This window comes from Neocloeon triangulifer, unplaced genomic scaffold (assembly GCF_031216515.1).
Source record: "Neocloeon triangulifer isolate White Clay Creek 2 clone unplaced genomic scaffold, ASM3121651v1 ptg000001l, whole genome shotgun sequence".
In the NCBI taxonomy this organism is placed as follows: Eukaryota; Metazoa; Arthropoda; class Insecta; order Ephemeroptera; family Baetidae; genus Neocloeon; species Neocloeon triangulifer.
The window spans coordinates 4,221,979-4,247,793 of record NW_026775544.1 but is presented as its reverse complement, the minus strand read 5'-3'; the positions used below and the strand labels follow the sequence as shown (position 1 = coordinate 4,247,793).

At 34.6% G+C, this 25,815-nt stretch overlaps 1 long non-coding RNA gene and 1 other non-coding gene across 2 annotated transcripts in view; both read right to left on the bottom strand.

Annotated features, from left to right (window-relative positions):
* The window catches only part of LOC132193769 (uncharacterized), a 174,644-nt gene that overhangs the window by 111,369 nt on the left and 37,460 nt on the right, over window positions 1-25,815 (bottom strand). The window lies entirely within an intron of this gene.
* On the bottom strand, window positions 5,066-5,137 carry Trnaq-cug (transfer RNA glutamine (anticodon CUG)). The gene has a single exon. It is a non-coding gene; the product is annotated as a tRNA-Gln (tRNA).

The window sequence follows — 25,815 nt, the reverse complement described above, 5'->3', positions numbered from 1 at the left end:
TGCGCAGATTTACAATTTGATACAAAAGAGAGAGAATAGCCGTGCACGTCCCACGCACATGCACTGCCTGCGCTGCTCTTTAATAATGGCTCATTAAACAACTTGAAAGGAAAGAGAGGCAATGCGTTTTCATTTGCGCCGATGAGCGCGGACAACTTCTGAAACAGAGGCGCATTATTATTATTTTTTTCATTCCCTTTTGCCAATAGTATAAGAAGGAAGCACAAAGAGAGAGAAAAAGAGAGCTGCTGTATATAAACGAGAGATAAAGGGAGAGGTGCAGAAACAAGCCGGTCGGTGCGAATGTAATAATTGAATCTTTATTTATTCATTTTCAATATATAATAACAGATGCGGTGAGAGAATAAAAGCGAGATTTAGCGAGGCTGAAATTGAATATATAAAAGAAGAAGTGTCGCCTCTTATACACACGGAATAAAATAAACTGGCTGCTCGTAATATGCAGAATTATTATGACGATATAAATTTATGCAGGCGGCCCACGCGATGTAAAAAAAGAAAAGCTGCAGATTAAATATTTTTCCACCCCACGCCGGGTGACACGCCCAACTGGTCTTGATCGCTCGTCAAGATGGGCAACAATTATCTAGCGGCACGATCTGTTCACCAGAGATACAAGTGCTGCTTTGAATGCACTGCTTTTACCGCAACCGGTCCCCTCGCCTCACTTGTATTGTGGCGAACTTTTATGTCCGACATGCCCGACGAACGAATGGCTTTATTTATTCACTGCGAGAGACACGAGCGAATTAAATCCAGCAGTCGCAGCCCAAATTAGGTTCTGCGGGGAACAGATTCGTTCAGAGATAAATAATTTCATTGAAAAGGAAACATGTTGGTTATAATTGAAATCAATTAATTTAAGTAGGCTGATCTGAAAAAGAAAGATAACAGATTTTTCTAATGAATTTACAAAATTAATGAAATACGATTTCCACTGTTATTGCTTTTCTACTTTGCTTCGATCCATTTGAATATTTTGGGATTAAAGCTTTCAATATTAATTTATGTTTCATGATTTGGAAAAAGAGCACGTGCAAATCTCAAACATTAATAAAACCAAAAATTAACCTTACAATTAAAAATATATAAATATTTACACTCAAAATAAAATAAAAACTCTATAAATAAAAAAAAAATAATCTACAATAATGTGTTTCTTCTTCTTCTTTAAATAAAAGTGCACTTAATAATATTTATAAATTAATCCTAATTTTTTTTTCTAATGCAATTATTTTCAAGGCGCAGCTCCCTTATTCCCATTTGATGCAAATTCAATCTGGACCGCCGCCTCACATTGTGACGATAATTTCCTCCCTCTTGACGAATCATCCAGCGCTTCTCTCTGCGTGCACATCAAATCGAATTGCGAGTGCAGATTAAGGCGCGGCTGCTACTTCTGGATCGGCCGTGTTACGTGAAGACGGAGTGCGAGCGCTAATTTGCTCCCCGGCTACTTTTCTTGCCGCTGCTTATTGTCCCGCCATAAATATGTCTCGCATTATTGGGTACCTTATTTTAATGATAGGTGTAACACACGTTTAATTACAGCGTGCAACCACCTCCCGCTTTGATTTACAAGTGCGCGGCAATTTATTTAATAATCCGCAACTCCACAGCGTAATTATGCATAATATGCCTTATGTACATATACGTGGCCGCCTGCCCAAGTAATGAGGGGCTAATGTTAAGGCTAAAATGTACAAAACACATAAATTTCAATGTTTCCAACTTCGTTATAAACGCTTCTTTATTTTAAAAGAAAACATGTTACAAACCAGGAATTTTCAATTAAAATTTTTAATTTTAATTTCTTTCATTATTATTGTTATTGTGATGAGGATTTGTGAAAATTTCAATTTAAAAAAATATATATGGAAAAAAATGTATTTGGCGTCTTGCTTACTTTCAGGGTTCTATGCTTAACTTTTCTTTTTTTAATTAGGTACTGTTTTTACTACAGATCCTCATGTAATTTAACACTCACAATTTGAAATATTTAAAAGAAACGAAAGGAACCAAAATAAGGTGCAATATTTTTAGAATAATTATAAAATATTATGCAAAGAAATTGATTTGAATTTTGTACATCACAAAAACTAAGCCGAATCTATATAAAAAATTGCAACCATTTTATTCAATTCGAAAACAGGAAATTTCTGAAAATTTCTGTTTCCAAGAATTTGTATAAAATTCATTTTCAAATAATTGAATTCTAGAATGATTTCTCAATTTTGCAGCAGCTTTGCAAAAAATAAAAACACCGACGAGAAAAAGAGATTGGAGAATGTGCAAGGCTGATTAAAAACACGAGCGTGTCTCTCATCTGGTGATCTCATCAAAGGGAACTCTCCGATCCACACCAACCATGGATGGCGTCATTTGATGGCAAAGTGCAAAAAATGCATAAAATGCACACACGTTTTCTGCATGCCCGGCCTGGTTGAATGTGCGCGGGTGTAAATAAATTAATTCGTAATGCGTGCGATCGGTGGCCATTTGGAAGCAGTTACGCAGTTGGTTGGGCAACGCCAGGCCTTGTTCTCCGCTGCTGCACGTCGCTCGGGAGCCGCCACATGCATTTTATTGCACTCGTCTCGTAAATCACCGCGACGGTTATTATTATTATTTCGTTTCGGCACCACATGGCTCCAATTATTTCAGATTCAAACTTTTTACGCCCCAAGGCACGCAATCCGCATGCAGCTGCCCCACGTTTTTCTCCGTTTATTGATTTAAATTATTTTTTCTCACGGCCGGATTCGAAATTTACGGCGTGTTAATTCGCACTGAGACTAATTATGGAAATGATTCATGCGCAAAATGCTGTCGGTTAACAAGGTAATTACAAGCAAGCAAAATTATTGCAGCGCAAGAAAACATATACACATATTATATCATTATGTGAGCATGATGTCCCTTGACGTCGCAAATACATTTAAATATACAATTAACAGATTGATTTTTCTTAAAAGCTAATAATCTTTTAGATCAATTCATCTGCTTCTATCGATAATATGCATATATACGCATATATAATTGAATTTTTCTCAACTTTTGAAATTTTTTACAATTTCTTTCGTGCCCACGAGTTTTTTCAAATTAGGCAAACGCAAATTTCAATTTCCTTATTTTAAATCCACAATCAATTCAGTATTTTCTCGCTCTTTTGAACTGCTTTTGATTTTGTTTCACGGTTTGCAAACCTAATCTGTACTCAATTACATTTTAGCAAGAAACAATGCAAAATTAACCTCTGTGTTTGTTCATAGAAAAAATCATGATTGATAATAACTCATCACATAAAATAATGATTGTGGTTCTAGATTGAATTTGTTGCATGTTGATTTAGGTAGTTAAAAATTTAGAACTATTAATTTATAAACTATAGCCATGTTATAACTTAAGCGCCACAACTCATAATTCAAGGCAATAACTCTGTCTCTGGATTTCCACATTTACTTTTGCCAAAAGTCCACAACCATTACGATGTGAACGCATTGTAAATTTTTCTTTGCCTGGCGTCGTAAATTTGCGACGAGCGACTGGAGGGCATGTACCGGTTTCAACACTGTGGTTAAAATTTAACGATTTCCCACTGCAAAAACCGCAATTAATGCACAAACATGCAGAACAAAAAAATAATAATAATAACTAGAACGGTGCGCGACAAATATAAATAGCGACGGGGCAGTGATAAATTACGCGGCTGGAGCTAAAGTTGGTGCGTCACTACTTTTCAAAAACAATTTCACACGTTGGTAATTTAATCCAGCAGAGAAGAGTTTGCACGGCAGCAGCTTTTCGTAGTGGCCGGTAATAGATTATTTGTCTTGTCAGCATCGCGGCGGCGGCGCGCGAGTGCGCGATTTATACTTTTCCGCAACAAATTTATTACGTGCTGAATAAAAAAGATTTCGTGAAATATTACGTGCTGCATGCACCACTTGCAGGCGAATCTACATCTCAGGGTAATAACTCAGTTACAAGACGTCCCTTCTGCTTCTGGATACCATCAAGGTTGCGCTCTCGTATTAAAAGCACCTCTCCGACTCACTCACGTTTATCTCCACTGATCCTTTTTTCCCTTAAATTGCAATAAATTTCCGTTCCGCCGAGGAATATCAGAAGCGGCTTCTGCTCGAGCACCGCCGTCGAGAGTGCTTCTCTCGCATGTGAAAATTGGTTTAATAAAATTTTGAACAAGCAGAGCGCAAAATCTGAAAAGCAGCGTCTCGATGCGGAATTTCGCACGGTACTATAATATGAAATTGCAGAAAAGTGCAGACAAACTCACTCAATATTCAAATTGAAATCTGAGAGAGAGAAATATTGTTGAAATGAGATGGCTTTTTCTCATTGAATTTTTTATAATATTTTCTAATCTATGACATATCAAAGAAAAAAAAATTAATTCAAAACAATGTTTATTTTTGGAAAATCAATAAAATTTTCACAAAATAAATCAGCTGTTCCTTTTTTTCAAAACTTTTTTTTAAATAAAGGCAATAAAGATATATAGATCCAGTGGTTGGCAATAACTTGATTTTTTTTTTAGCCTGATGAGCGCCTTGAATGGATTCTTCAACATGAAAATATAATTTCTTTAATAAATAAACGGATCAAGGTTGTAAATTACTACAAATGATTGAATTTGTGATTGTCAATATGCAAATCAAGTGAAGGATAACAACAAATAATTATTAATAAATTAGTGTCACATTTAAACGCTTGTCACCAGGTTAATAAAGTGAACAATCATTAATGTATAGTGTATATTATTTTTTCTGATTAATTGTTTCAATAATTATAGTCTCTGTTCTCCAAGAAAAGTAAATAAAAATTAGTTTTTCTTAAAGAAAATCAATTATTCGTAGTTTCCTTGATCAGATTTTTATAAAATTTAATGCAGTCTCTGAATTCAATTTGAATGAAAGAAAGTTTGCTAGGAACAGAATTATGCTGGTATTTAAACAAAATGCTGTCCAACGACGATTTTGTAACGACTTCAGTCTTCAAGTTGCAAGTCAGATTTTGAAAAAGAAGGTCCCACCGAGATTTGAACTCGGATCGCTGGATTCAGAGTCCAGAGTGCTAACCATTACACCATGGAACCTGTGCCAAGAAGCAAGAGAAAATTCTAACTCGATCGAGACGCTCACTTGCTGAATAAAAAGTAGGTCCTCTCGCTCAACATCTCGCGCCGCCAGCCAACGTCAGAGCCGCTCGCCAGAGCCAAAGGGACGAGAATAGCCCTGACTATTGTTTACACCAACGCCGATCGTGCGAATATTCTAGGGCTAAAAACTCATTGTCAAACGTCAAAATTCACTGAACATGTAAGCAAATGTGTATGTGAGGGAAACAAAATCATATTTTACTTCTTGCTTTCTCAATTTTAGTTCAGTGAATATTTAGAGGGTTTAAACGGAACAAATATAATTTTCAAGTTCTTTAAAATCAATTTGACAAGTTAAGCTAGCATTGAAACAAAATTTGATTGTAAAAATGTTTGGATTTTCAATTCAATAGGGCAACAATTCTTATGATTCAAAGTTAGAAAATATGTCTTTTTGACTCATCCTAACTCCAAAGCGAAAATTCTGTAGGATTTCTTAAAATTTTTCTTAGAATTCATAAGGAAATATTTAGTTGAAATTTAGACCCTTCCCTCTGTTCTTCATAACTCGTTTCTTACACAAGGAAAATAATTTTCTCATCTTTAATAAATTTCCCGGTAAAAGACGCAATAAATAAAACGTTAAATAGGTTTCTCCAAATGGAATTTTCTCAAGGGGCGAATAAGGAATAAATGTAGAGGTAGATTATATATTTTATATTAAACTCGATAGCAGTCACGATCTGCGCCAACATAAATTCGATTGCACCTCTTCTCTCTGATGAGTGGCAAAAAATGTGAACGCATGCGCCGCCGCTCGGTCCAAACCTTAACCTACGCCAAACTCAATTTGATATTACAAGGTCACGCGTTCGTCAACGTAAAAAGAACAAGTTCATGGTCCTTCTTTCGAATCGCATATTCTCATGGCCAGCCAAGCTCGACGGCGCTGAGACGAGCGAGGGAAATTTTTATTAAAAAATATCAGAGTGCATATTTGGTGCAATTTTATTTTCCATTTTATTACATTATTCTGCATTATCTGCGGCGCATTATCGTGATTTTCGCTCGACAAACTCAATTACCGTGTTTACCGAAGAGCACTTTTATATTTTTCAGCTCGGCCATCATTTTAGATTTTATGCCGAGCGATCTTTTTTGATCAAATTACCAACAGTTTTCGCTGGGAAATTTAACGACACGGGTATTTTTGCAGTTTAATAGGAGAGATGGTGAACGCGAGATAAACATTATTATAGAAGAGAGTCAGATGGCTTAAAATAACTCGCGCTGCTGCTGCGCCGCACCGCTCTGCGGTAATATGATTATTATTGCTAGAAAAAGCAGTGTCTGATTATGCGATAGAGATCGAGCACGCAGAGTCAAGTGCTTATTGAGACCCAGTTCTTTATAGAAAGAACGAGATGATGGGTAAAACGTGATAAAAGTTTGCTGCATTTTGCTTCCAAATCAAAAATTCACAATAGGAATAATTCAAATTAGGGTTTTTTTTGCACCACTTACAAAGGAAACAGGTAGACAAGACTGATCGGCCTAGCATAACCCAAAAAATTATTCAAAAACAATAAATGAAATAAATCATTATATTTATCAGACTTTTTAACAAAAGCCCAATATTCAGAAATTTATAAGAATTAATTCACTATAGTAATATTTATTCCAGAATTTTCAATATTACCATCAAATTTTTCTAACAATTTATTTCATATTTATGCATGACCATATCAGTTGATGCATTTTGCCCGTGGCTGGAGACTCTCTCTCTCTCGTACACTTGCCGCCGTCTCACTCAATTTTGCAGTCGTAAGCTATTTTTAAGATAAATTGCCGTGCGCGCACACTGACTACGGGCATAAATTTTTCCGTAAACACTGCATGTTTTAGAGACGATTTTCGTACTCGGCATGTACTCACCATGCATATACCAGTGATGCTTCTTGCATTCATTTTAATTTTTTACTCGCATGTACATCCGCAATTTTCCATATGTATGATAATCTTGAAATAAATTGCCTCGGGCGCCGTAAATTATATTTGTGCGCGACAACCATATTTAACCTACATTGCCATAAATTCCCTGTGCGGACAAAAAATTTCATTTATTTATGCAGCTTATAACTTTATGGCCAGGCATTCTCTTTATTAGGAGACGCGACTGCAAATGATGACTACGGACCGACTTGTATGCTTTCAAGGGCAATCGGAAAACTTCCTCTTCCTTTATCTCTCGCGGTTTTTTTCGTCGCAAAGACTTATTTTTCTGAGAAATAATGGCATTTTTTCTCATCAAAAAAAGTGATTGCCGTTGTTGTCTTAGTATTAAATCAACAAAAATAGTCCTAAATAAAAAATTGCGCGCATTTGTCAAATCCAGTATAGAATGCTCTTGGTTCCCATTGTATATCTCAACTGAAAAAGACAACCAAGCAAAAATTATATCCTAAAAATATAAACGTTCAACAATAACTTCTTATACAAGCCTATTAATTGAATATCTTCAACAAGATTGAATAAAATTATTTAATATTAAATTTATATTGTGTTACTTTTGTTATACTTCAGAGCTTCTAATGACATTTTTAATGTTTAAATAAAATTTCAAAAACCGTTTTTGGCTATTTGTATTGAGGGGTTTTTCTGTTTTAATTTACAATATAATAGTAATTTCTTTGGTTATTGCTAAATTAATCTAAATTTTGCAAACACAATATAAAATGTGCAGTATAAATTCCAAAACAATTTGAAGCAAACAACTTTTTTTAATTGACAAAAATTATTTGGAAACATTCATGTTTCTAAAATAATTTAAAAAATCCAAAGATTTATTAAAAATCTAATTTTCATCTCTGGAAATGAATTTAGTGGAACAATAAATTCTACGTATCCCATATCTTGGAAAAAATAAAGTGATTGACTGCTGTTGGAGTGGATGCAAGTAAATGTATTCATATTTTTTAATGAAAGTAAAACCTTTTTGCAGCAGCATAAATCTCTGCTGTTTGTAGCACAAAGTTAATATCTTACATAATTCGCCGGGGTTTATGTTTTTCGCCTGCTTTTCCATTGAGCATTAATAATTTATTAGTGAGGCGGCGGCGGCGGCGCATGCACGACTCAAAAACAACACACATAAGAGTGTGGCGCAGTTGTAAAACCGTGGCTGGCGTTTTATGCATTTGCATATTATTTTATATATATGAAAATTTAAATAAAAATTTTATGCCCGCGTCGCTCGCAGTACATAATATTCCTTACAAATACATACAAAAGCAAATCACTGAGAGCTCGCTCGCCAGGGCATTCGAGGCTGTTTGTGTAAAATCCAAGCATCTCGTAAAATGCTGGTGTTAATGGTACAAGATACTTTGAGCTGTCCGCTTTTATTTTTAGACGCCGCTTGCATGACTATCATTATTTCGTGACTATAAATTTTATATAAAATATAATAAAATGTGCAGAGAGAGACCTCTTTTTATGGAAGGCTGTCTCTGCTATTTAATGCTTTGAGTGGTTAAAAAAGACTTTCTTTAATTTGCAGCAATATTCATTCTGCTAATTTGATAATTTTTTTGTTTATATTCTACATATATATAATTCAGCTCAATTTCTGGGCTACTTTCAATATTTTGGGGACTTATTTAGTTTAGGGTTTTCTGCAGATTTGTAACTTATCAAATTTCCAATTGAACAATAGTTTATTCCAAATTCATTTTAATATTCAAGCTGATGATTTTTTCTTCTGAAAGTGTATGTTTTTTTCATTCTTGTAATCTATATTGTTTCAAAATCGGTGTTATCTTAATTTAAAGAATCGAAATAAAATTTAAAAAATATTATTATTTTTAATTATAAACTTCCATAAAGTTTGAAAAATTTATTTGTAAATAAGACTTTTTAGCCACTTTTTGCTCGGTTTAACCTCGCGATTTCTAATCCAACATCTACGGCAAAAAAGATGTCTTTTTTTAAGGTGGACGTTTCCTGATTATTCTATTTTAATGAGCCTTTTTCTCTCTTTGCAACTCCAGCCTGTCATGTTGCTGGTGCTGTCGGTGACGTCCCTCCCATGCAGCTTTGCGGCAGGTCAGTGTTTGCAAACACTCTGCGTGTCAACGCCAGTCGACGCCACACGTCCGCACTAAACCACCGCCAATCAATGAAGGCAGTGCGCGCTTTGAACAATACCCCTGTGTAGAGAGAGCACTTTGCGCTGCAGTGGCCTCTGGTATGGCCGGCGAGTGCGAATTTCGCTCCCGGCTAGCCAGTGGTTTGTCGTGCCCGCTTTCATCATGTATGTTGTGCTATATGGAAATGGGAAAATGGTGTTTGAAAGCAATTGCATATAAAACCGGCGGCCGTTCAAAGCAAAAACTGAACAGTCAATTTTTTGCATCGTTTCGCCAGAACAGGGATAAGAGATTTTGCAATTTTTATATGGAAATGAAATTGTCAGAAAATAGTTTTAGAAACTCATAAATTTAAGCTTTTACCCAAAAATTATGTGATAGGTGATAGATATGGAGACGTGTGGAGATGTAAGATGCAGGTTTGGTAATTTTATCACAAAAATTTATTTTTACAGCCTAAATCTTTGAGCCAACTCAGTAAGACGATTATAAGTTAATTTTTCCGCTTTATTATTATAATATTGCTGTGAGAAAATAAATGAGTCTCAGAATTAAGTTATTCCTTATATTCCAAACTCTAGTTGCTATATAGTAATATTTCAGCAGAATTATATGCAAATAAGTTTTTAAGTCTTCATTTACAAATAAAATACAAATTATAATATTCATTAACTTGATTAATTGACAATTGCGGTCCTTTCCTTGCATTTTTCTAAAAAGATGCTCACATTTCAAATCATGATTTCAAATAATTTCCATACATTCAACCTACATGTGAAACATCCACATTTACTTGTCATAAAACCACAGCTATGTAATGGTATATAGAGGAATCTTTGCTTTTCGTCAGCAAAAATTTAAATTTATTTAAAATTTTTGTTTTATTAACAACATAATATTTTTAAATTTTTATTCATCTACTTTTTCCTGAAAAAAAAAATGAATTATAAGTTTAAATATTTAAACAAAAAAATAATATAAATAAAAATATTTCAAATTTTTTAATTGCATAGTTATATTATTTATTATTATAAACTATAGAAATAATAAACAGTTAAACAGTGCTTTTCTGCCCCTGGACAATTAATAATATGAATAATTAATTGAAAATCAGACAAAACAATTTTTTCGAGTTTTTTTAACAAACCTTTTGACTCAATGCAACTTTTGCAACAATAACAAATATATAATATAATGTAAAAAGCTGCTGGCAAAACACTTAAAAAAACTCCACTTCCCGGAACCCGACTGCGAATCAATCGCGAAACAAAATATTTGTGTTTTATCTCATAGGTTGCTTTGTGCAAACACGACGCGCCGTATAATTAAAACAAACAACTTTGTGCACTGGAGAGAGGAGAGCAGCGCCTGCACCTCGGCCGGGGGCGGACACTTCCAGAAAAGGAAACTTTGCTGCACCTCACCAATGGTAAAGATACGGGAAACAGCATTCACTTTTGAAAATCTTGTTTTATTTTTCGCATGAATAATAAACGTTAAAAAATCACAGCTTAAGATGCGAATTTTTTAACCTAAATTTAGTATCGGTTGTATAGTTTTATTTTTATTTTTTATATATATAAAACAAGTGATTTCCTCTGTTAAATGGGTGACTTTATGATGGCTTTAAAACCCCCTCGTTGAAATAAATAATTTTTTCTCTTTTCCAAAATTATAAATTGCTAAAATTCGATGAAAATAAAATTTTCTCAATTAGACAATTATTTTGGTTGTAAAAAAGTAAAAAGCCAATGAAATCATAAGTCATGTTAAATTCAGATTCAATGTGAATTTGGAATGTTATAATATCAAAATAGGTAATTGTGGGTGATTTATTGACTAGTCTATTAATGTATTGGAACCTTTAAATTTGTAGTATAAAACTTAAATAATCTGTAATTTTCCCCGTCCTTAAAATACCACACGCCAGGGAAGATTATTGTTTAACAAAACAAATTATTTTTGTTTAACGTCTGGCAAAGGAAGGTTTTTGACCCAACAAGTGCATCATAATAATTCCGGTTGGCGCGGCGCAGTGAACGCGCGCGGTGCTTAACTGCGAGTGCTGCTGTGTTTTGTGTGTTGGCGCCACGGCTTAATTTAATCTCGGTTTTTGCCCTCTAATGAATGCGCTCAATTAGCCCTTATTTATCCCCAGATGAATAGAGTCGGCGAATATAACGTGCGGTGCATATCCAGCAGACGTGCGTTTTGTCTCGCAGAAGAAAATGCACGGCGGACGGAAAATAATTGCGGCACAGCATGGGCGACGGGGATGCATAAAGATGCAGGCGGAACGCCCGCAGCCACAAGAGCATGCCCTCTTTTTATGGCTAATTTGGATGTCATAGAGAGGACATGGAAAAGACGAAGGGGACATTTTATTAATTTATGAATTATACTATTGGTGGAAGTTTTTATATATTTACTAAAAGTTGTTTTTGTACACAATTCTAATGTGAAAATTATGGAAGTGAAGCGTATTGGAATAAAAAAACACAAGAAGTTTATACAATTATTACGTGATTTAAATTTAAAATTAAACAAAAGTTAACAAAGCAATAGTAAGATGTATTAATGGCGCTAATAATTTTATTTATTTTGGTTTCGAAATAATAATAAAATAAAAATTTTGTTTGAAGTAAATTTTGACCTGATTGCCCAACATTTCATTTTTCATGCTTCATTATCGAGTCTCCTCATTTTCAGATCAAGATCTATCCAAAAAGTTATTTATAACCTCAGAATTCAATATTTTAACTACCATACTTCAAGACGTCATTATCATTGAAACATCTTTGTATAAGCATGGCTTTTATAAATTTTCACAAAATAAGCCTAATTTTAATTATTTAGCTTTCATCAAATCAACTTAACGTCACCAAAATTAAATTAGAAACATTTTGACAAAATTTCCTCTCAAATAATTAAATTTTGCCATTTTCATTAGATTACGCTAATAACAATGCACAATTAATTTCTCCCTTATTAGGTCATTTATTGACTCTAATATTTATTCCTCAATCAAGTTTATTAAATTCACTTGCCTTGAGACAAATTGGTATTTATCAAGGCATACTCTCTGAAATCAACGTCAGACGCAAGAAATTTCCATCATCAGCAGAGCGCGGTATCTCTCACAATATTTCAAAGTGCGCAATATTAAGGCATTTTAATTAGTCGGGGGAGGAACGCGCGCTCCTTTCGCAACGCAATCACTCTTCATAAAGAAAAAGAGATCCACCTCGGCGCGCGTCTATTTGCAGTTTATTTAATAAAACGGCGTGCAATATGGCCCGATTTCAAATTTCATTAGTCGGCAAGCACTGCTCGGGGCCTCGCTGCTGATTGCTGGGATTTATATCTGCTGCAGGCCTGATTTGCATGTTGAGCACGAACAGCAGCACTTTTTGCGCGTCTCTTTCAAAACTTATTATCGCAGACTTAGTGGAAAATTAGCAGCGCGAAAAATGACTCTAGCATTTTTCTGTACGTCGGGTTGCATACCCACACACACGTCTTGCTGCTCTCTGTATCTAATTTTCCAGTGCCCTAAACACGACGCCGTTCTCCCTTGAATTAGCCCCAACTAGCTTTATTAAAGGGACTCCCTAGAAATTTAATTTTTTTTTTTGCATTTGAAAGAATGCAAAAAAATTATAATGAATGATATCGAATTTTTAGTAAAAAAAAATCACATTCATTTAAGTTGAAACAGGGATTTACAAATGTTCCCACTTTGCTGCCAAAAATATTAAAAAATTAAACCACGAGAGACATGTTCATCTTGGTTTTTAAATAACTAAAATGAGACTTGTGCTAGACATTGACATATCGATATAGATCAAACGGTTTTCAAGAGAAAATGTGAGCATTCGATGAACCTCTGATTCCTCCCTAAGGAGTGAAAATCATTTGATTTCAATTTCAATTCCAGCCATAAAATTTTATCTACTTTCTGATTCAAGAATAAAAATCTTTGGTGGAGAGGTCCTTTAAAGCAACGTGTCTGTTTCAGGGACGCACTGGAAACAGTAGCTCCAGGGCCAATTTGCAACATGTGGATATGCATGCAAATAAGTCATGCAGCACAAAGCACGCTTGCTCGCAGACTGGCAGCTTCTGCGCCGCTGCTGCAAAAATATTTTGCTAATTAAATTCGCGGCGTTCTGCACCCAACTGAAAGGATCATTATTTGTGTAGATGCAATTTTTCCACAGTGAACGCCGTGGAGCGAATAATTGCATTATGATATGAATGGAGTAAACAAACATGCGCTGCACAATGGAAAATATGGAAAATAAATACATTTTGTTTCTACTGGTTGATTTTGTTGAAATCCAGTTCTCCGCATTGATTGAATTGGAAAGTTAATAGAAAACTGTTGATATTAGTTTTTTATTTTTTATTAATGAAATTTAATTAGTTCAATTTGAAACTGTGTATGACGAAGAAGCAAGTAATTAATTAATTTGAAGAAAATTATAAACAGTAGTTAATAACTGGAATCAATTTCACTGTTTTAACCCAAGTTATTTGTGGACGTAGCAATTATATTGAAAGGCAATTATCAATGCATAAGAAATGCCTAAATTTAAGAAAAGTAAATGTACTTGTGCAATTAAAATTTTAACCAAAATTTGATTATTATTAAAAAAAAATACTGTTTCACCAATATGTAAATGGTTAGCTCTCGAATTTTATGCTCATTATAATAAATATTTAATTGCAATTTTTAGTTATTTTTTCTAGGATCAGGCCAAGGCAAAGTCTTGTCAGCCTGTGCCCTTTATTGGTGCTGCAGAAGGCAACATCCGATTTTGTGTGTTCAACTTTATGGTTTTATTTATCATAATATTTATTTATCTCTTTCTTCTTATTGACGAAATTTCTGAAAAATAAACTCGTTGATCAAAATTCGTAGTACATTCACAATACATTGACCCTCTGAAAACTTTAGAGGTTGCTGACCTTTTCACCGGTGATTGTGAAGCATATTGCGTCCTTCAAAATCACGCCAACTTCGCATCAGCCGTACCGAGAGAGATAAAGTATATTATACATTGAAATAATAATAATGCAAACGACGCGCTCGGCCCTCGGGGTGAGGTCGTTGCTGTTGCTGCCTTTATCAATTAATATGTGGTGCAACTTGGCTGCAGCTCAATGGATTTATTTAATGCCCTCTTTCTGTGAATGGCCGCCCAAAGTGCAATTTGAATGCTGATCAAGCAATTCCATTCCCTTATTAATCCCATGTGTCTCGGCTCGAAATGTGGCGGTTATTTCGAAATATTTCACTCCTTTTTGCCTCGTCCAGCTGTTTCCACCACTTTTATCACAATTCATATCCCTGCGATTTTTTCCACTTGCGAAACGTGCAGCGCCGTTTTGCACGACCAAATTAGAAAATTACTGGCGGGATGTGTGTGTGAGGAATTTTTTGTTCCATCTCACTCTGCTCTGGTTAAAAGCTTTATGGTAACGTATTTGCAGCGCAGACGCGAGTAATTACTTTTATAATCCGCGGATTGCACACCGAGTAAACAAAGCCTGCTAGAGAGAGGGATTCGCCAAAATGCTAATTTCATTGTTTGTGCACCGAACTGGCGATAAATTACAATAATAAAACTACAACTCATCCTATTTATTCAGCGGCGATGCAAATGAATTGCGCGTCGAAAAATTGCGCGAATTTCATCACCCACGACACGTGCGCACTCCACTTTGCTGCCCTTCCGACCGGTTAATAGAGAGGTTTTGCATTAATTATTCTCCGCCACAACTTTGAGATGCGATTAAAAATTCCCCCGACTTGGTATTACGCTCGCTCCAAATTATTTATTTATTTATTCAGGCTAGCTTTTTGTGCAAGCAGTTTTATGAATGCGTTGTTTTTTTTATCCACCCTTGCCTCTGCGCTCTGAACTTTCATAAAGTCACATCATAAAGCGGCGCCGCCTCTCGCGAAATGTGAAAATAAATAAATAAATAGTTCCGTCATAAAAAGCAGCTTTAGTATGATTTTGTTTAAGTTGTGTGAGAACCAAAGCACATTTTCAGAAGCGTGCTCTACACTGCTGCAAAATAAATAGAAACCAACTCTTGGCTTCATCAACAACTCGCTGGAGCACAATTTTTTTTTGTCATAAGTGCTTCTCACGTTTCCTAATCAAATTTACTTTTCCCAGCTCGCACTGCAACCAACACATTGAGACGAAATTGCTCAACAGAGACGGAGGACGATGCTCCAGAGGTGAAGCAGTCTGTTGAATAGTTGAATTACAGAGTATTCCAGACAAATGCAGAATTGTTGTGAATAAGGAAAAAGAAAAATTCTCATTTGATGCAATAAAAATAGAAGTGGTACACAATGAAACAAAGCTAAAGTAAGTCGTAATTTTTTTGTGGCCTGGAGATTTATCCAAAATAAGTTCAACTAGCAGTGTTTTCATTTTGTTGAAATCAATTTGTGATTATTTAATAAAAGTAAACTATGAAAATTTGATGTATTTGTAAAAATCTGGTATTGATTTAGGCATTTTAATTCTTTTCCATATAATATCTTTTTTTTTAAAGCAATTAAATTTTATTTTCCCAGTTTTAATATCAAATTTAGAAAACTCTTTACAAAACTTATGTAGAGTTGCAAAAGAAAATCATAAAACAACGTAGTTTGCTCACATACATGAATTTGAAAGAATCTACAAAGATAATTGCAATTTAGTTGGGGTAGGCGAGTGTGTATGTTTGTTTGCACTCGAGCAAGACTTGTGCTTGAGGGTGTGAATTATGAACTTGAGAGCTGAAATTAAAAGCAATGAATTTCAAATCTGACTGCTGGAGCACTTTTTCTGTCAGCGTGTTTGGACAGCTGGCACTATTGACTCTGACTCGAATGTTGCAAACACGCCGTTAGTTGTGCAAAAAGCGCACATTTTCAGCTTTTACAAAACTACGAAACGTTCTTGGCGTGCAAATAGATTATTTGGCAAAACGCGTTTGCGATTTATGCGTGCAGCGAACACGCTTCTTGTGAAGTCGCCGAGATCAAACGGCTTTGTAATATATTATTTTCTTATCCACTGGAATTTTTATCCACGCCGAGAAAGAGACCATTAAAACGAACTTAATAAATTCATGCTGACACGGCTGCGGCAGCGACACAACCTCGCGCGCCAGTCCCGCTAATTTCTTTACGAACGCCACGTCGTTCCTCTTGGAATTGTGTTAAAAAGGACGGCGTGCCTGTCATCGCCGCGAATTCCGTCCAGCTAATTTATCGTCTGATTTTCGTGCACAATTTATTTCATTGTACTTCGCACTCATTGAAAAGTGAGAATAAAAACAATTATATCTAAGAAAAAAGAACTTTGTATCAAAACTTAAAAATGTATTTTTAATCATTTGAAAACCGCAGTTTCCAGTCTGTTCGAAAATTTCGTCACTTGCTTAATTACTAAGTCGTAGAAACTTTTGGTTCCCCCGAGCCAACGTGTTAGTTTTATGTTATCTTGGAAATTAGAAATGATCCATTGAAATTCTTTTATCAAAATAAGAAAATAATAAGAAAGAAAATTAAAAACAAGAAAACAACGTCGTATGTTTTTATCTTTGAAGAAACACAATTTTTTTCAGCGAGGGTCAAATCCAAGTTCTTATTTTTTACTTTGATTTTTTTCTCATTAAAACCATTTTTGTATGCGAGAAAAAATAATTCACGAGACAAGTCACTTTTCAATACGTTGCATTTCCATCATATGATTCACCTTTAACAGTTTCTTTTTCTTATGCAAACACAATTGAAGCCACTCTTTTTTTTTTGTCTGTAATCAACAGTGCGGTCGCTGGCGTGAAGTGCATCACTCCCGTTTACTCTTTTTTACTTCGATAAATAATTACTCAATCTTGCGCGATCCTCCAGCCCTCTTTTATAAATATTCCATGCATTTTTCCATGTTCCTTTCGCTCTTCAATATTTCAACGCCGGGCGATGCAATTTTTCACTTTGCGGAGAGCAGGATTTTCCAGCTGCTTCCTTATTTGAATATCAAAGGGGATGCAGAGAAATATAAATGTCTGACAGCTCGCGAGAGCACTTTGCCGGCACACTGCAGGTATAAAAATACAGAGTATGAATTTATTTATCAAATAAGTGTGAGAGATGAGAAAATCCGCAGGCTAGATAGTTTCGTCCTGGGAGTTATTCGCACCTGCCCGAGGAAATTTGCATGGCAACCGTGCATAGCAAGTGTGAGAGATGCAACGAGTAAAAAAGTGTATACATAAAAGAGGTTGAGCTCCTCTTCTTGGCGCGGCGAGGTCAGCGAAATGCAGCTTTGGGTTAGGTCAGCTTCATTAAACGGCTTCAAAGTAACGAGTTTTTTTTTACTTTATGTTCCACATATAGGAGAGAATTACAAGTCGAGTGCTATATCAGCCACGGGGATATATAATATTAACTCTGCGTGTGGTTTAATTAGCGGCCAGATTCTTCTTCATTCGTTTAAAATTTATATATCGGGAGAGACAGAGAAGGGGAAAATGTTCGATAATTCACTTCTCGTCGAGTGAGGCGCGATGTGTGCGTTAATCTGCAGACGTTCTGAGAACGCTACTCATCGCACACACGCTCGCCGACTTGATTTAATTTACACTTTTAATGAGCAATGGTAATTTGTTAATTAGTAATGATTATAATGTGAACCGCCGCCGCCGCCGCGACGTTTGTTTGCATTTACGCAATCGGGAAATAAACACCGCAGGCAGAATGGAGAGCGAAGCTTAATTTAATGGTTATTGCGTTTCTCAACTTCTCAAACAGACGTGAATTTATTTGTTTGCAAAATTGTTATAGGGGGTGAGAATTGTAGTATGCATTTTACATTTGATTTTCTTTGAAAGTAAATATAGAAGATTTGAAACAAAATATTAAATTTTATAATTGCATTTATGCAATTATTTTTGTTCATAATATGAACATTTTTTTTATTCTCTTATAAGAACAATTAGTTTATTTGTTTACAATTATTTCTCTACAAAACTCATTTCCATGCAATACAAATGTGTCTAAAAAATTATTATAGCGCTATAAAATTTTAAATACTTTGTGGCATCAGTACATGCTACATGGGAGAATGTGCGAAGTAGTTGTTTGGGATAATTATTTTCTTTTTGGACTAAATATTCTGTTTAAGATTTGTTGACTGGACTTTTTCAAATTTTAGTGAGTAAAATGGGTAAAATACATTTGAGCTATTTGTTTAAATTCCAGAAATTCTTGTAAAACTTCCACTTTAAAATACGATATCCATGGAACTAGAAATCTCACCCCAGCAGCAATAAGAATTGTTTGTTCTTCTTCACCCTCATGCGAGATTTTCTCGTTACATTAGCTGCGCAGTAAGTCAAGTGGCATAGCTACTCCGAGGGGCGCCATTGAAACGGATGTATTCAAACGAGAATAAGTGTCATTTTGAATATATATTCAAATGAAATTATACACAAGCGCGGTTTGTTTTGGTTGTTCATCAAATAGGATTAAGGCTGCTATTTTTATTCGCGCGCATCTCGGCGAGCGCGAGACTAATTGCCATAAATTCATCTGGCACCAGTCGCACTAATGCCACGGGGTTATTGTGCAAATTTAGAGCGTATTTTACGAGGGCGACAAGAACATGCTCACATTATTATACGAGACGAGTTGGGCCTTTTTGGATGCGCAGCTATATTTTTCCCTTTGATTCTAATGAGTCACAAAGCGCGAGACGGATCGCCACTAACAAACGACAATGGCTCAATTGCGACAGAACAAGGGGATTATTATTTCGAGAAAGTATTTTCCCTCTCAAATAGAAACTGCGCTACTCTCGTTAATAGTTTCGCAATTTTGAACATCATTAAACGTTCTTGATCTGTAGAATACTGGGAAAAACTTTGTAATTAAATTTAGCTCAGATACTTCAGGGTGATATATTTAGAAGGCAAATACGGTCTACAGTAGAATAATTTTAATATCAAAGGTTGATTTGTGGTTAGATTATTTTACAATCGCATTTACCTAATTTATTTTCTTTAATCATTTATTCATTTCTTTAACACAAGATTGACTCGAAAAAATCTGCCCTTGAGTTTGAGAAACGAAGTTACGCCTATAGTACAATTGAAATTCATATGGCAATCTCTTATTCATTTTTAAAATGATCATCACCAAAATTAAATTTTAGTGGATTGCTGTTAAATATAGTTTGTGCATAAATATTAATTAAATTTATTTTTAACTACAGTGAAATAATAGTAGAAAGTACAGATAGATATGCCCAACATTTTCCATTAAATTTTAATAAAAAAGCAAATTAAAAATGTCGTAAAGTATTTATTAAAAAAAAAAAAAAAAAAAAAAAAAAACGCACAGTGCTGGCTTACTTTAGAAAAATTTATTTATTATTTTAAAGATAAAATCTAAAATCTTATAAAACTTAAATTATTGCTTAAACAATTTCAAGTTTTCAAATGCCATTTCTGTGATTGAGCAACACACCATAATATGCGACACTGTATAGGCTGGATTAAATGAAGCGCAAACAACATAAGACTTTAAAGCAATGCATTCTTCAACTTGAAACAATGTGTACAAAACCGAAACGTGGTTGTTATTCTGCGGCCACACTTAATCATTTTCAGACATGCGATACGTTTTTCCCGAGCACACCACAGCTTGTTTCACTTGCAACGAGAGAGATTGAAAATTTACCTATTTATCGCCGTCATGAACAACGTTTATTGTTGTGATTCACATTGTAAATATAAACTTCTTCGCTCGCAATATTTCGAGCCAAGAAAGTTGAAGAGGATCATGTTAAGTGTCCGATTAGTTGACAAGGCTTGAACCGAGAAGAGATGACGTGCCTGCAAATCTGCAGTCCCACCGCACTTGGATTTATTCATCTCGCTGCTGTCCGTGCCCACTTATCAGACCTTCAGCTCTCGGCTAATCGGCCGTCAAATAATCCGCTCAGACGAGCACCTCTGATTTAATATGCACAACAAACTCCAATACACATCTGTTCATGTGTGTTTTTTTCTTTTTCTTCTCATACGCTGTTATACTTTATAAGTAAAAAGCCTCGTCCTTTATCTGCCAATTTATTCCAAATCAACTTGAAAGAGAGCATTAAATTCATAAATAACCGAGAAAAAAATTATTTTGAAAGGAAAAATTCAAAAGGACTGCTTAATTGCAATATATTTTTAATTTTGAATCAACTTTTCCCATTTTTTATGCCATTAAAATTTGTTGAAAATAAGTTAAAAGTCATAATGAAGAAAATAATTTGTTAAATTTACTTCTTTTGTGTAAAAAACATGAGAAATCATTCATTCAAGTAGATAGTGAAATTAAATTTTAATTTCCCTGGAGAAACGCTATTGAAAGATTGAAAACGACCAATAATAATTTTATTTCCAATTATTCTCATTTTATTAATGCGTCGCTCGGCAAAATTTCATGCCGAAATCAAATCTATCATGGAAAGGGAGAAGGACTTATTACAAGCACTAGCAAAAAGCATTTATTCAAAAGATAGTGCTTTTGAGCAAAGAGGGCCATATTTTTCATTGCCAGCGAAAAGCTCATTGATTCTCTTATATGGGTCTAGACAAGTGAATGGGCTCCATAAATTCAGAATTCAAGCGCGCTCTAATGTACGGCAAGGTCGACGCCACATTTTCGGGGGCGATCGAAATTTTAAAGGGGATGAAACCGTCTGGCGGGCGTCTGCTCTGCGCCAAACTCTCGTCCGCATCGGAGTCAACGACCTGCGCAACTTTCAACCCGCCTCTAAAATTTTTTTCTTTATTTTGTCCGCAGCACATTTTCGCACATTAGCAATTCGTCCACGTTTCACTTGCGTTTGGCGTAGAAAGATCAGACAATAAACGCGATTTGCATGCAACAGTTTGCCAATAACCATTATTGAGTGAGAGAGAGAGAGATATGCAATCCACACCAATCCATCTCTAAATCCGCGTATTTCGTTTAAAAGCTTTGCGAGATTGCTCTTCTGCACTTTACCAAAGAAAAGATGTATATTTCAGAAGAGGAAAAAACTGCACTCGGTGGATTTTTGAGTCTGGACTAGATGAAAGCACACAATCATTATCTGCGAGAAACCTGCTCTGAATGAAAAGAGCCATAAGGTGTCATGAATTTCTCCTTACGTGGGAAAGCCCCATTTGTCCGAAAAAAAATTAATCTTACTCATTTGTGGGAAAATTGAATGCAGAATTTAAAATCCAATTGATGAAATTAGAAAATTCCTAAAATTTGGTAATTTTACATTTTCTTATTAGATGATACAGGTCATCTACAAACACCTTTCCTATTTTAAATAACTTATTTTCAAAGCAAAAAATAGTGTCGTTTCTGTCAATTGAAAATATTTATATCCGGAAGATTTAATAATTTTACAAACAAGGTAAAATATTATTTATTTCCGGAAAAGTGAATTTCTAGTCAAAAACGGTGACCTGCTCTGCCAGCTTACATTATGAAAATGTACTCTAGTGGCTCGCAATGTCAGGTATAAAACACGCATTTCATCTTCGCTGCTCTGGGGTGTGTGTTTTATGCGGCAATTAGAACTTTTCTTCTTCCACGTCGGTGGAGCGAGTGAAAGAAGCCTCTCGGCTGCTTTTAATAGGTGGTGAGCCTGACCTGCACTGCTACCGGGAAAATGCCCATTTACGAGGCGACGCGCGCGGTAATGCATTCGGAATGAGGTGTGAAAAAGAGAAAAGAGAGCGAGACGTATTATATTTCTCGCGCGCTCCACCGACGTCCGCATTCATAATGTGGACCCGTCGAGCTACTTTGCATTATAATTTCGCCAGCGAAATGCGTTATGGTGGAAAAGGGAGCGAAAAGTTTTGAGCAAATTGCACAATTCTGCGCTTGCAGATTCAAATAGAAGCATTCATTTGAAATGTTTAGAAAACTTATATTTTTATTACTTGATACTGACTTTTTATTTTCTAAAGTGCTCAATTCAAGAGAAGTAAAATTGTAGAGCTAAATTCACAAATAATTTCGGATTCTTTCCAAAGTATCCATATTAATACGTTGATTCGATAAATTCATAATGATTTAAAAGAAAAATAAGTTTTTTATAATAAATAATATTTATAAATTCTGTACTTAATTCCGTTTAAAGTTTAGGAGTGCGTCTGGATTAAATTAAATCATGCTACTGTTCCTTGTTGTTGATTATTGAGCTCAAACTCGAAAATAATTCTTTTATAAAATAAAATGCTATTCGGAGCGCATAAAGATAATTTTCTTTGCATCGAATTTGAGGATTGTGCGGTTAAGAAATGGACGAAACAGTTGGATCTGGGATCCTACTTATAATAAATATAATTTTCTCTCAAATTGTAAAGAATTATATGTATATTATGATATTTAATCTTTCATTGAGTAGAAATTTTGAAATGGAAGTGTGCTTGGTGAGACTTTTAAATGCTTTTAAAAATTTATTTTAATGCGTTATATTAAATATCAAAATGAAAAAAATTTACATAAGAATCCAAAAAAAATCTATATTTTTATAATTGTTAATTCTTTGATAAAATTATAAAAAAAAAACTATAAAAGTATATTATTATAATTTACAAAAAAAAAATGCGTGGTTAGTTTTTTTCATCCTCAATTTGTTTAGCTTTTAAGTTTCAATTTTTGAAGTAAAATAAATCAAGCTAATAATATCACCAGGGGCGAGCGGTAAAACGACGTGCAGATCCTCATGTACCTGTCCGCCTGCAGGAAAACCAATTTGCCAAGGATAAAGCCGCCTTTGTCTTGATAGAACCGAATATATAATGCTGCCTTTCTTTCTCGCTTCCACCCTTGCTTGTCTGCCTGTGCCTGGGAGAAATAAAAACTCGGGCACACACACAAGACACAACAGTCCAGATCAAGATAACAATAAAAGTACGCGGCGTGCACTCTTTGAAAGCAAAGCGCCGTGCAACCAAGTATGCAACCTGCGCTGCCCGCGGGGATTCCCATCTTTGTAGAGAAAAAATCGAAATGGTTTTCGCTGCAGGATTTTCTCTCGGATACAAAACGAAGCGCATCTTATATCTGGCGAATGGAACGGTCCGGCAGATAAGCTCTGCAATTCATTTAGCCAGTTTTTTTGCAAATAAAAGATGCAATTTTTCTATTTCCGAGTGGTATATGAAAATTGGTTTTCTTTGTGTTTGCATGGCTAAAGATCAGCTTTCCATCCTATACATACTACGGTTTTCCACGTAGAATAGAAGAACAATTCGGAAATGTAGGGAGATTTGTATCCTAGGAGTAATAAATTTGATCTGTTTATTTTCAAAGTTCATTCTAACATACAATCTTTGCAAATTTTTTCGTTTTGATCCAAATATGTTAGAATAAAGACAAAAATAGAGCAACTTTTCTTAAATTTCAAATAAAAAAGGAAATTTTTTATTTATGATCCCTGGGCAATGTTTCTTAGTTTTGTTATACTCTCTTGGAATTTTTTTACGCTTTAAACATATTCTCTTGTTGCTTTTTGGAAGAATATAATATTTTGTTACCAGTCTAGAAAATGACAGGAACATTTTTCTGAATAATAAAATAAATATAATTATGTTAAATGTAGATTGTACATTATTATAAATTATTCCATAAAATTTTCAATTTATGAACTGTTCATTTTAAAAGGAAGCAAACTCTGTAGTTTTATTACATGTGTGATTGTAAATTTTTACCATCGCTGTAACTGAAGGGTCAATTTACATGTAAATTATTTGCAATTAACAAATTATTCTTCAAAAAGTGTAATTTTGAATTCTTCATCAATTTAAAGAAACACAGTGGAAAACTATATAAACCTTTACGTTTTTCACATCGCTAGAATCGTTTTCTCTCCTACAAAGCAAATCTCTTTGAGTCTTTGATACAAATGTGAATAAACCATACATTTTGCAACCGAGCGACCGTTTCATATCTCTCTTCCTTCCGCGATGATTTCCATTGGAAAAGCAAATAGCCACGGCAAACTACCGGGCAAACAATGAAAAGAACACGCGAAACTCAATTTCCCGGCAAGAATCGTGTTTGCCAAGTCGGAAAAGAGCATCGGCCGCGGGAAATTATTATTATGCCGGAGTGTTGTTATCACCCTATTAAAATCGGCACAGGCTCTTTTAATTACGCTCACCTCATCCGGAGGAAAAAACGTACCATTCGGCAAATAAGGTTTATCTCCTTGTGTTGGAGAGAAAGAAGAAAGAAATTCTCTCTCTACTTTTACTGTCGCGCAGCTGCTGTAATTGAATTCTCAGTCGCAGCGAACGAACGGAGACGTCCCCATCGAAGGAGAGAAATAATAAAAAAAGACCGCCGTGTAGTTGACGGTTTGCAATTTGTAACGACATGTGAAGAGATCCTTGCTTTATCCTCTCCATCAGTGGCGGATCTCGTTCGTATTTCGCATTGTCCCTTTTTGCGCCTGTCAATTTGCTTTTGCTTGTTTCTCCGCACTGGAAAAAAATAAATACAAGTTATATAAAAGTAACTCAAGCACAGGCCGAATCACGTCATGTGAATCGTTGGCCTGTCATTTGAGAAGCGGCGATTATTTGCGTCAGTGCCCAAGCGTTCGTCAAACGAACCGGTCGTTTCGGCACAAAATTTTAGCTGAGAGTGAAATTTGATATGTTTGAATTAAATTTATCAAAACCAATCAAAACGGAATAAATATTATGTATGATTATATTTACTTAAATTTTTAATAATTAGAAGTGGTTATAAAAAGCATGGAAACATCCTACAATGTGATTGAATGTTGAATTAGGCAACAATTCCTTAATTTTGAGGGTGATTTTTTTTAAATAGTTTTTATAAATATAAAATATTTTCTGCCCCTTAGATGCAGATATATGAGATTTTAAATCAAATAAATAAGCTTTAAAATGCTAGTTAAAATGTTATATTTAAAAGAATATAACATTGAACACAAAATAAGTTAAATAAAAGTTTTGAAAATAAAAAATATTTTAAATTAAATATTATTTTACAAAATATGTTGATAAAAAAATATACAAACACCATAATTCTGAGAGCATAAATATATTTGATCTAACAATTGAAAATTGATCAGATGATGATACATTAATACACGCAATTTGCAACTAAAACAGTCATAAAATGATGGCTTATAAATTCAATTTTTTTTTATCTTTTCAATTAAATAATATTTTTCACATGCCTACCTGTAATTAAAAAATACTTCATATAAAAAAAAATGTGATAATATCTGAAACGTCAACATTAGGACATTTTGAAATGTATAATATTAAATTAAAGTAAGTGACTCGTTCAATGCAGTTGATTTTATTGTAAAAAGGAATTAAACCGAAAGCGACCAAACGCAAATTGTACTTTTATAAAGAAATAAAGTTGACATCCAACTTCGCTTCCCCAACTCGATTTCCGAGCAATTCCAT